Here is an 8,562-nt window from a genome sequence, read left to right as displayed (position 1 = left end):
TGAACCGTGATGTGGGAGCTGCATTTTTAGGGAAGAAACAATGAGGAGGAGCCTGGATCCTCATGATCAAGTAGCTGTCATCCCTGCACTTTCACATGAGAGAAAAGAAACTTCTCTTTAGCCAAGTCCACTCCTGTTTTGAGTTTTCTGTCACTCAAAGCCAGAGCCAGTCCTAATGGACTCCCCAATCCATGGCTCTCTGTCCCTCACCAGGATGAAAGACTAAGCAAATGCAATTGAATTCAGTTTTTCCTTCCGATGTAGTTCCTTGCACAAAGACAGTACTCAAAAAGTAGGTATTAAATTGAAGGTGAATGAAGATATATATATATATATATATATATATATATATATATACACACACACACACATATACCACATATATACATGTGTGGGGATATATATATGTGCTTTTATTTGCCTTTATTTATATATGTAAATATATATATATATTTGCTTTTATTGAAATATGTTTTCTGGGCAGTGCCCACTACCTAATTCAGCATAGCCCCTTTGGTACCGAAAGCTGGAGAATAACAAACCAGAAACAAAAATAAGCTGGACATTTCTGACTGTGCAGTGCATGAACCAAAGGCATCTGGGACACAAGAACTGTGGGGGCATTGGGTGTAGGATGGGTGCTGGGAGTGGCAGAAGCTTGACCCAGGAACCTCAGGGAACTGGGCACAGGCTGTTACAGGTGAAGTGACCAGTAATCAAGGCCAGCATCCCTGAGGTGCCACTCAGTACCCCCCGATGGGATCTAGAAAGCCCCAGATCAGCAGTAAATAGAAATGAAACCACTCCTGGCCACACTGGTCTTGAGTCTACTGGGCACAAGTGGCAATAAGATGAAACGTCTCCACCCTCTGTAGCAGCTCCCACTTTGATTTCCCTGGGATCCTGGGTGTGTGTGGCAGAGCTGTAAAGAGAGCACAAAGAAAATAGGTCCTCAGACGAGCTCCTTAGATTTTCCCTTCACCTTCATGCTTTTCTCTGCCCTCTTCCTACTTGCCTCAGAACAGTAGGCGCTTCTCCATCATTCCTAAGCTAACCCTTTCACTTTATTCCCATAACATCTTTGCACCATAATTTTCTCATCTGTAAAATGAGGGTAATTTGTACTTAGGATTTGGGAGATAATTAAATGGCAAGTGTTGATGTTGTTGGCATAAAGCAGGTGTTTAGAAAAATATGAGCTGCTTCCTTCTTCTTCTTGACTCCCTTCTCTACAGGAAACCTGCTGCATCAGCAAAGGCAACCCTCTCCTGCTGTTCTTCCTACCTCTTTGGCTGCACTCTTGGTGTCTTTGAAGACCTCATTCTTTGCCTATCATTCAGATGTCTCTGCTCTGGGCTTCTGTCCTCAACTGTCACCTCTTCTCTACACTCTCCCTGCATGATCTCATCTATGTCCAGAGTCTTAAGTGCTTTTGCAGGAAAATGAATTTTAAATCTCAAGCCTAGATCAGTCTCCTGAGCTCCAGACCTTCTGTTCCTCCCCTCTTTCCACGTACCTACCTTCCTTAAGTTCTTTCATTCAGTAAATTTATTGAGAGCTTGCTCTGTCGTTGGCATGGCATATCCAACTGCCACTGTACATCTCCAGGGTGTTCCACAGAGACCTCAAACTCGACCCAGGGAAATCTGTACTTGTACTCAGTTTTCCCTCAAACCCACTTCTTCACTGCCTCCGTGACTATTTTAGCATCCACCCATCTGCCCTAATTAGAAATGGGAGGCTTTTCTGGCTGTTCCTCACCCTCCTGCGTACATCCCTTAGTTCATCAGTTAAGTCCCACCAATCCAGCCTCCTTTGCTGTGTCTCCAGTTTGTACACTTACATGTCTCCTCAAACCACCTCCCAATTCTGGCGCTCGTCATTCTCTTACCTAGGTGGCTTCAGCTGCTCTGAGCTGGTATTCCAGGCTCTGGTCTTCCTATTCCACACAGCAGGGATCCACACAGCAACCAGAGGGATGATACAAGATACATATACACACTCTGCTTCCCGCCTAAAAGCTACAAGGTGGTTTTCCATCCTTAACATGGTGATTGTGACCTTCAGGACATGATACCTGCTGGGATCATTCTGTAAGTCTTGATCACATGCTTCTCCACTTTTAGCACAAAGAGCTAATACGAGGTATATTTATGGCTGAGATCCAGCATGTAGTAGAGTATAAGGGGTCAATAAATGTTAAATCGAGTTAGAAAATAAGTAATGGAAAAGCACTATCAGGGCTGCTGTATACAAGTGATTTAAGAATAGGCACAAAACCCTTTTTTCCCCTTCCTCATTAGCATTAGGGTGTTTAACCTGTACCTTTTTTCCCCAGGTATTTACCTTGACCTTTTTAAAATTAACTCTTTATTACAAGGATAAGGTAGGCTTATGGTGAAAAAGACTCAAACATTACTGCTGCCTCTCTTGCCCCAGCACTGTTATCTGTACATCCTTCCAGATATGTTCTGTGCACACACAATCAGAGTATTACATGTTATCACTATTATTGTCTGTATTATTTAACACAAGTGGAACCATATTGAACATACTCATTTGCATATCAGATTTTTCATTAACCTTGGACACTTTCCATAACAGGATATGTATTGATCATCTTCATTTTTTTATTTTTAAAAGATTTTATTTATTTATATTTAGAGAGGGAAAGAGAGGAAGAAATACACTGCTCAGTTGCCTCTCACACTGGGACTACCTGGGGACCTGGCCCACACCCCAGTATGTGTCCTGACCCGGAATGGAACCGACAACCTTGCAGTTCACAGGCCGGTGTTCAAGCCACCTAGCCACTCCAGCCAGGGGATAGAGCTTCCTAATTTTTCAAAGGTCTGCATTGTACTCAATTATATGACTCTACCACACTTTCTTCAAACAGATTATTAACAGACATCTAGGTTATTTCCAGTTTGGGACCATTCTAAACAATGCTGCATTATGGTAGATAACTAAATGTCAATCTTTCTACATATGCAAAATTGCAAATATTAGGACATTAAAATAGATACACACCACAACCAAGTGGGATCTGTTTCAGGAATGTAGGCAAGAAAAAACTGTATAGTATACAATAATGATAGATCAAAGGAGAAAAATCTCCATAGATTACTGACAAATAGGGATAGGCATTCTCCTAAGGGGATAAAAATATGTGAGTGTGTGCACCCAAAAGCTTAGTGGAGAAGCTTTCACAGAATGGTCAGGAACAGGAAAAGTTAGCCCACTATCACCATTTCCATGAAAAATCATTTAACATTTTCTGGATATACTAGCTGATACTATCATAAAACTAAGAAGAGGAGGCATAAAAATTAGAAAGGAGGAGGTTAAAATACCACTTGGTCCCCTATGAAAACATATTCCTAGTAAATACAACTTAGTCAAATGAAAAACTATTTTTCCTTTTTCAAAACTGAGATGTAATTCACATACCATACAATCACCCCTTCAAAAAGTGTACAGTTCACCCCTTGCTGGTGTGGTTCAGTGGACTGGGTGCCAGCCTGTGAACCAAAGGGTCGCCTGTTTGATTCCCAGTCAGGGCATTGGGTTACTGGCTGGGTAACCCCAGTGGGGGGCACTTGAAAGGCAACTACACATTGATGATTCTCCCCCTCTCTTTATCTCCCCACTTCTCCTTTCTAAAAATAAAACCTTTTAGAAATATAAAAAGTAACTGTACAGTTTAGTAGGTTTTTATATATTACAAGTTGTACAATTATCACCACTAATTTCAGAACATTTTCATCACCCCTCTAGAAAAACCCCACACCCATTAGCAGGCACTTCACATCCCAGCACCTGACGACCACTAACTTATCTTCTGTGTTTTGGATATCTAATATAGAGCTGACCCTTGGCCAACTCATGTTTGAACTGCACAAGTCCACTTAGATGCATATTTTTTTCAATAAATACCTGTGCTGTTTAAATCCATGGTTCGAAGTCTGTGGATATGGATGGCTGACTGCATACACTGATCTTTGCAATTTTTAAAAAGTTTTATTTATTCATTTCTAGAGAGAGGGGAGGGGAGGGAGACAGACAGGAAGGGAAACATCAGTGTGCAAGAGGGACCTGGCCCGCAACCCAGTCATGTGCCCTGACTGGGAAAGGAACCAGCAATTTGGTTTGCAGGCCAGCACTCGATCCACTGAGCCACACCAGCCAGAGTGATCTATGCCATTTTATATGGTGAGCATCTGTGGATGTGGGTATCTGCCAGGTGTCCTGGAACCAATCCCCCACAGATACTGAGGGGGGATAATTTCAGTTTTGGGGAAGTCAAAAGTTATATATGGAGTTTTGACTGTCGGTGTGTATAGCTAGGGGAGGTTTGCACCCCTAATTTCTGCAGTGCTCAAGGGCCAACTGTAAATGGAATCATACTATATGTAGTTTCTGGTGACTGGCTCCTTTCACAAGCTCACTGGAATAATGTTTTCCAAGCTTATGCATGGCGCAACATGAATCAGTACTTCATTAGTTTTTATTGCCAAATAATATAATAACATTCCATTATATGGATGTAGCTATTTCATTTATGCATTCATTAGTTAACAGACATTTGCGTTGAATATACTTTTTGACCACTAAGAATAATGCTACTGTGAACAATGATGTACACATTTTGTGTGGACATATTTTCCATTCTCTTGGGTATATATCATACCTTTGAGTGGAACTGCTGGGTTATGCAGCAACTTTAACTTTTTGCCAAAAGAGGAATTGCCAAACAGTTGTCCATAGCAACTCACCATTTTACATCCCCACTGCCAATGTATTGGGTTCTAATTTTTCTACATCCTTGCCCACCATTATTAATGTCCATCTTTTTTTATTTCAGCCATCCTAATTTGTGTGAAGTGGTATCTCACTGTGGTTTTGAACTGAAAAACTATTTTAAGTAGTAAAATAATTCAACAAGATGGCTGGATATTAAATTATTTAAAATATCAAAAGTGAATATACAGAACCATAACCAGCTAGAAAATTTAAGCGAAGATCTCAACAAAAACAACAACAAAGAAAACTATCCAGAAATAGTTTTAAAAACTCAAGATACATATAAAGAAAACTTTGACACTTTCCTAAGAGCACAGAAGTGCTGAACAAATGGAAAGACATGGGTACTCTTAAAAAAAGAAAAAAATTTCCCCTGCTACTCTTAAATAGGAAGACTCAACATCATAATTACTTCAACTCTCCCTATATTAATCAATAAATAACATGACTCTAACATAAATATCTCCCAAGACTAGAAATTAGACCAGACTAGCGTTAACTAAAGCTCAGATGAAAAGACAATACATATCTATGACTCTGCCCCCAGACCCAGGCTCCCTGGGTTCCCCGCCCAGTACACTGTTCATCATTCGCTGTTACCCTTAGACCAGTTATGTAACTGAGTCTCACACGCCTCTTCCACGGAAGGGGGTACCAATACCTACCTGGCAGGGCTGTTGGGAAGATTAAATGCATTGAAATGCATAAAGCACTTAGAGTAGTATCTGGTATATAACAAATACTAAGTAAGTGTTCATTATTAACATTATGTAGGAAAAATAATAATTCAAGAATAGATGGTAAAAAAATCTTCAAACAAAGTTATAAGGGAGGTCTGGCCCTACTGTGTTATTTAAGTAGCACAATTCTGGTCAATCAGAATTAAGACGGGCAGGTCAATGGAATATAAGAGAAGATCCGGAAACCCAAATGCATATGAGAATTTAGAAAATGATAAAGGGGGCATTTCAAATTAGTGTAGGAAAGGAGGAGCAGTCATTATCAGTGATTCTTGGGTGAAACTCTTATTTCCCTCCTTGTAAAAAATATACTTTCCAGATGAAATAAAGATTTACATATAAAAGGAAAACTGTAAAACCACCAAAATGCAACATGATAAAATTACTTCATAATCTGAAGGCAGTATAATCTCATGCCTAGAAGCCATAAAAGAGTGACGAATCCAAATATATGAATTTCTGTAAGACAAAATATAAAATACCATAAACAAAATCAAAAAACAACCTGGAAAAAATAATTATAACATAATCACAAAGGGCTGGTTTCCTTGACATGTAAAGAACTACAAATCAGTAAGAAAATGACCAATGGTGCAATAGCAAAACTCAAGAAAAATCACAGGAGATAAATCACAAAAAAGAGCCCTAGCCAAATGGCTCAGCTGATTTAGAGCATCACCCTGATAGTGAGGTTGCAGGTTTGATTCCCAGTAAGAGACACATACAAGAATCAACTGATGAATGTGTAAATAATTGGAACAACAAATTGGTGCTTCTGTCTCTAAAATCAATACAATAAAAAAAATTTTAAAGTCTGAAATGAGCCCTGGCTGGTGTAGCTCAGTAGACTGAGTACCAGCCTGCGAACCAAAGGGTCGCCAGTTTGATTCCCCACTATGAGGCCCGGTCCTCAGTTGAGGGTGAGTGAGGGTCATCACATTGATGTTTCTCTCTTTCTCCTCCCTTCCCCGCTCTAAGAAAAATACATAAAATTTTTAATTAAAATGGATTTAATTTTAAAAAATTGATTTTTAAATATATCACAAAAAAGAAATACAAGTTATTCTATGGATATAAAGATGCTCAGTTTCATTCATAATAAAAGACATGAATTGAAACTACAACTAGAAATCTTTTTTCACCTGCTGGATAACATTTGGGCTGTGGGGAAATGGGCAGTCTTATACACTGCTGGTGAGAAACAATGGTACAATCTCTATGAGAGCAATTTGGCAATACCTATCAAAGAATGCATAAACATTTGACCCAGCAACTCAACTTCTAGGAATATACTTGCACTTGTGTACAATAATCTAAAAACATGGATGTTCATTGAAGCACTGTTTGTAACAGGAAAATACTAGATACCTAAATGCTAAACAATTGGGAGCTGTGATAATATGCACAATGGAATAAGGCGGCTCTACCTATTTAGTAAGTGAAAGAACAAGTACAGTATACTGCCAAGTGTGTACCACCTACGTCCCTGACATCAATAAATACAGTGAGACTACAGACATAAAAATGCTGATGTGCATAACATCTGTAAATATTTTCAATAAACTATTTTTCACTAAGGCTTATAAAGGGAATTGCAAGGCTGGGATATAGCAACGACAAGGATGTTTATTTTTCCCTGTACCTTTTTGACAATTTGGGGGTTTGTATTTTTGCCTTAAATTGAATTTGTTACAATGAATTTTTAAAATTCCACTCATTCATTCGCATTCAGTGCGAATTCACTGAATGCGCATTCAGTGAGGTGAAATCCTAATTTTGTGCAAAGCTCTGAGTTGTCAGACGAGGTACAGATAGTAATCTCTGCCTGGAGGAGCTGAGAGACAGAGTGGGCCTCGGACCTCTGCAGTGGAGTCCTAGGGAGGGAAGCGGGCATTCTTACCAGAAATACAGATTCCTTAGCCCCGCCTTTAATTGACTGAATTACGATACCGGACTGACGCCCAGAAAGCAGCATTTCGGAGAGGACCCCACAGAGGAGTCCGTATGTAATCGTTGTGAAGCCTTCTGGGCGGAAGGGGCAGTCAGCCCGCACAGAGCAGCACAGGGAGTAGACTCCTTTCTCCGTCCTCCCTCGCCCCTCCCGAGCTGCTACAGCAGCGCTTCGAGCAAGGGAGTACCAACCCTGGGGCGTGGGAGCGGCGTTCCCAGAACGCCGGAGACCTGGGCCTCCCCAGCGCTCCCCCTTAAGGCCAAAGTGCGAGGCCGGCTCCGTCGCCGCCCAGGTCCGCTGTTCCCAGTTCCTGGAGCGCATTCTGAGTCGGCTATTCGCAGGCCCTGAGACACCAACTCGGGGCAGCTGGGGTACTGCGAGGCCCGCGCGATAAGCTACAGGTAAAAATGTGCTGCAGAAGCCGAATGCAGTGGTGGTGGATGGGGGTGGGGAGATAGATATCGGAATAAGTAAGTAGGGAGTTAAACGGTTTAGGAAAAGGAGAGGAAAGAAATGATATCGCTGGGGGAAAAGAATCGCAAGGGGAAAATGCTACGACTCCGCCGGGACTCGAACCCGGAACCTTTGAATGCCTTCAGCCTCTAGAAGTCCAATGCGCTATCCATTGCGCCACGGAGCCACCTGTTGGAGTTTCCGTGCATCTGCTACATTAAGCCAGAGGCGGCGACTCCGCACCCTTCCAAACGCCCCCTTGGCCGTTCCAGCCGCGCAGGCCAGGCCACACCACCAGCCACAGCAGATGCCACCAAACGTGGGCCGCTAGTACCCGTACTCCCCCGGCGGCCGCTTCTCAAAGACGTCGGCGCGCCCCACCAGCGAAACCGCGCCGCGAGCCCGCCGAGTCCCGATGGGTTGATCTGAGGGCAGCCGCAGCCCAGTCTCTGGGCCGCCGGAGCCGCCGTACCCGGTCGCGCAGGACAAATCACGTCCGCGCTTTTCCCCTCGGGCTCCCTTCCTGCCTGAGCGCCCCGCCTACCGGGTCTCTAGCCCAGGCCGACGCAGGCCCCACGCCGGCCGTTGCGCCGTTAGGCCGGGCAGGTAACG

At 42.5% G+C, this 8,562-nt stretch overlaps 1 non-coding gene across 1 annotated transcript; it reads right to left on the bottom strand.

The window, feature by feature from the left end:
- Positions 1–8,052: 8,052 nt before the first annotated feature.
- TRNAR-UCU (transfer RNA arginine (anticodon UCU)) lies at positions 8,053–8,137 on the bottom strand. Its single transcript is given in 2 exon segments — positions 8,053–8,088; positions 8,101–8,137. It is a non-coding gene; the product is annotated as a tRNA-Arg (tRNA).
- Positions 8,138–8,562: the final 425 nt, after the last annotated feature.

The sequence above is a fragment of the Sturnira hondurensis genome, unplaced genomic scaffold (assembly GCF_014824575.4).
Source record: "Sturnira hondurensis isolate 20B ecotype Veracruz unplaced genomic scaffold, ASM1482457v3 Scaffold0004322, whole genome shotgun sequence".
Lineage (NCBI taxonomy): Eukaryota > Metazoa > Chordata > Mammalia > Chiroptera > Phyllostomidae > Sturnira > Sturnira hondurensis.
The sequence above is the reverse complement of the archived record's forward strand: the minus strand, read 5'-3'. Positions and strand labels throughout refer to the sequence as shown.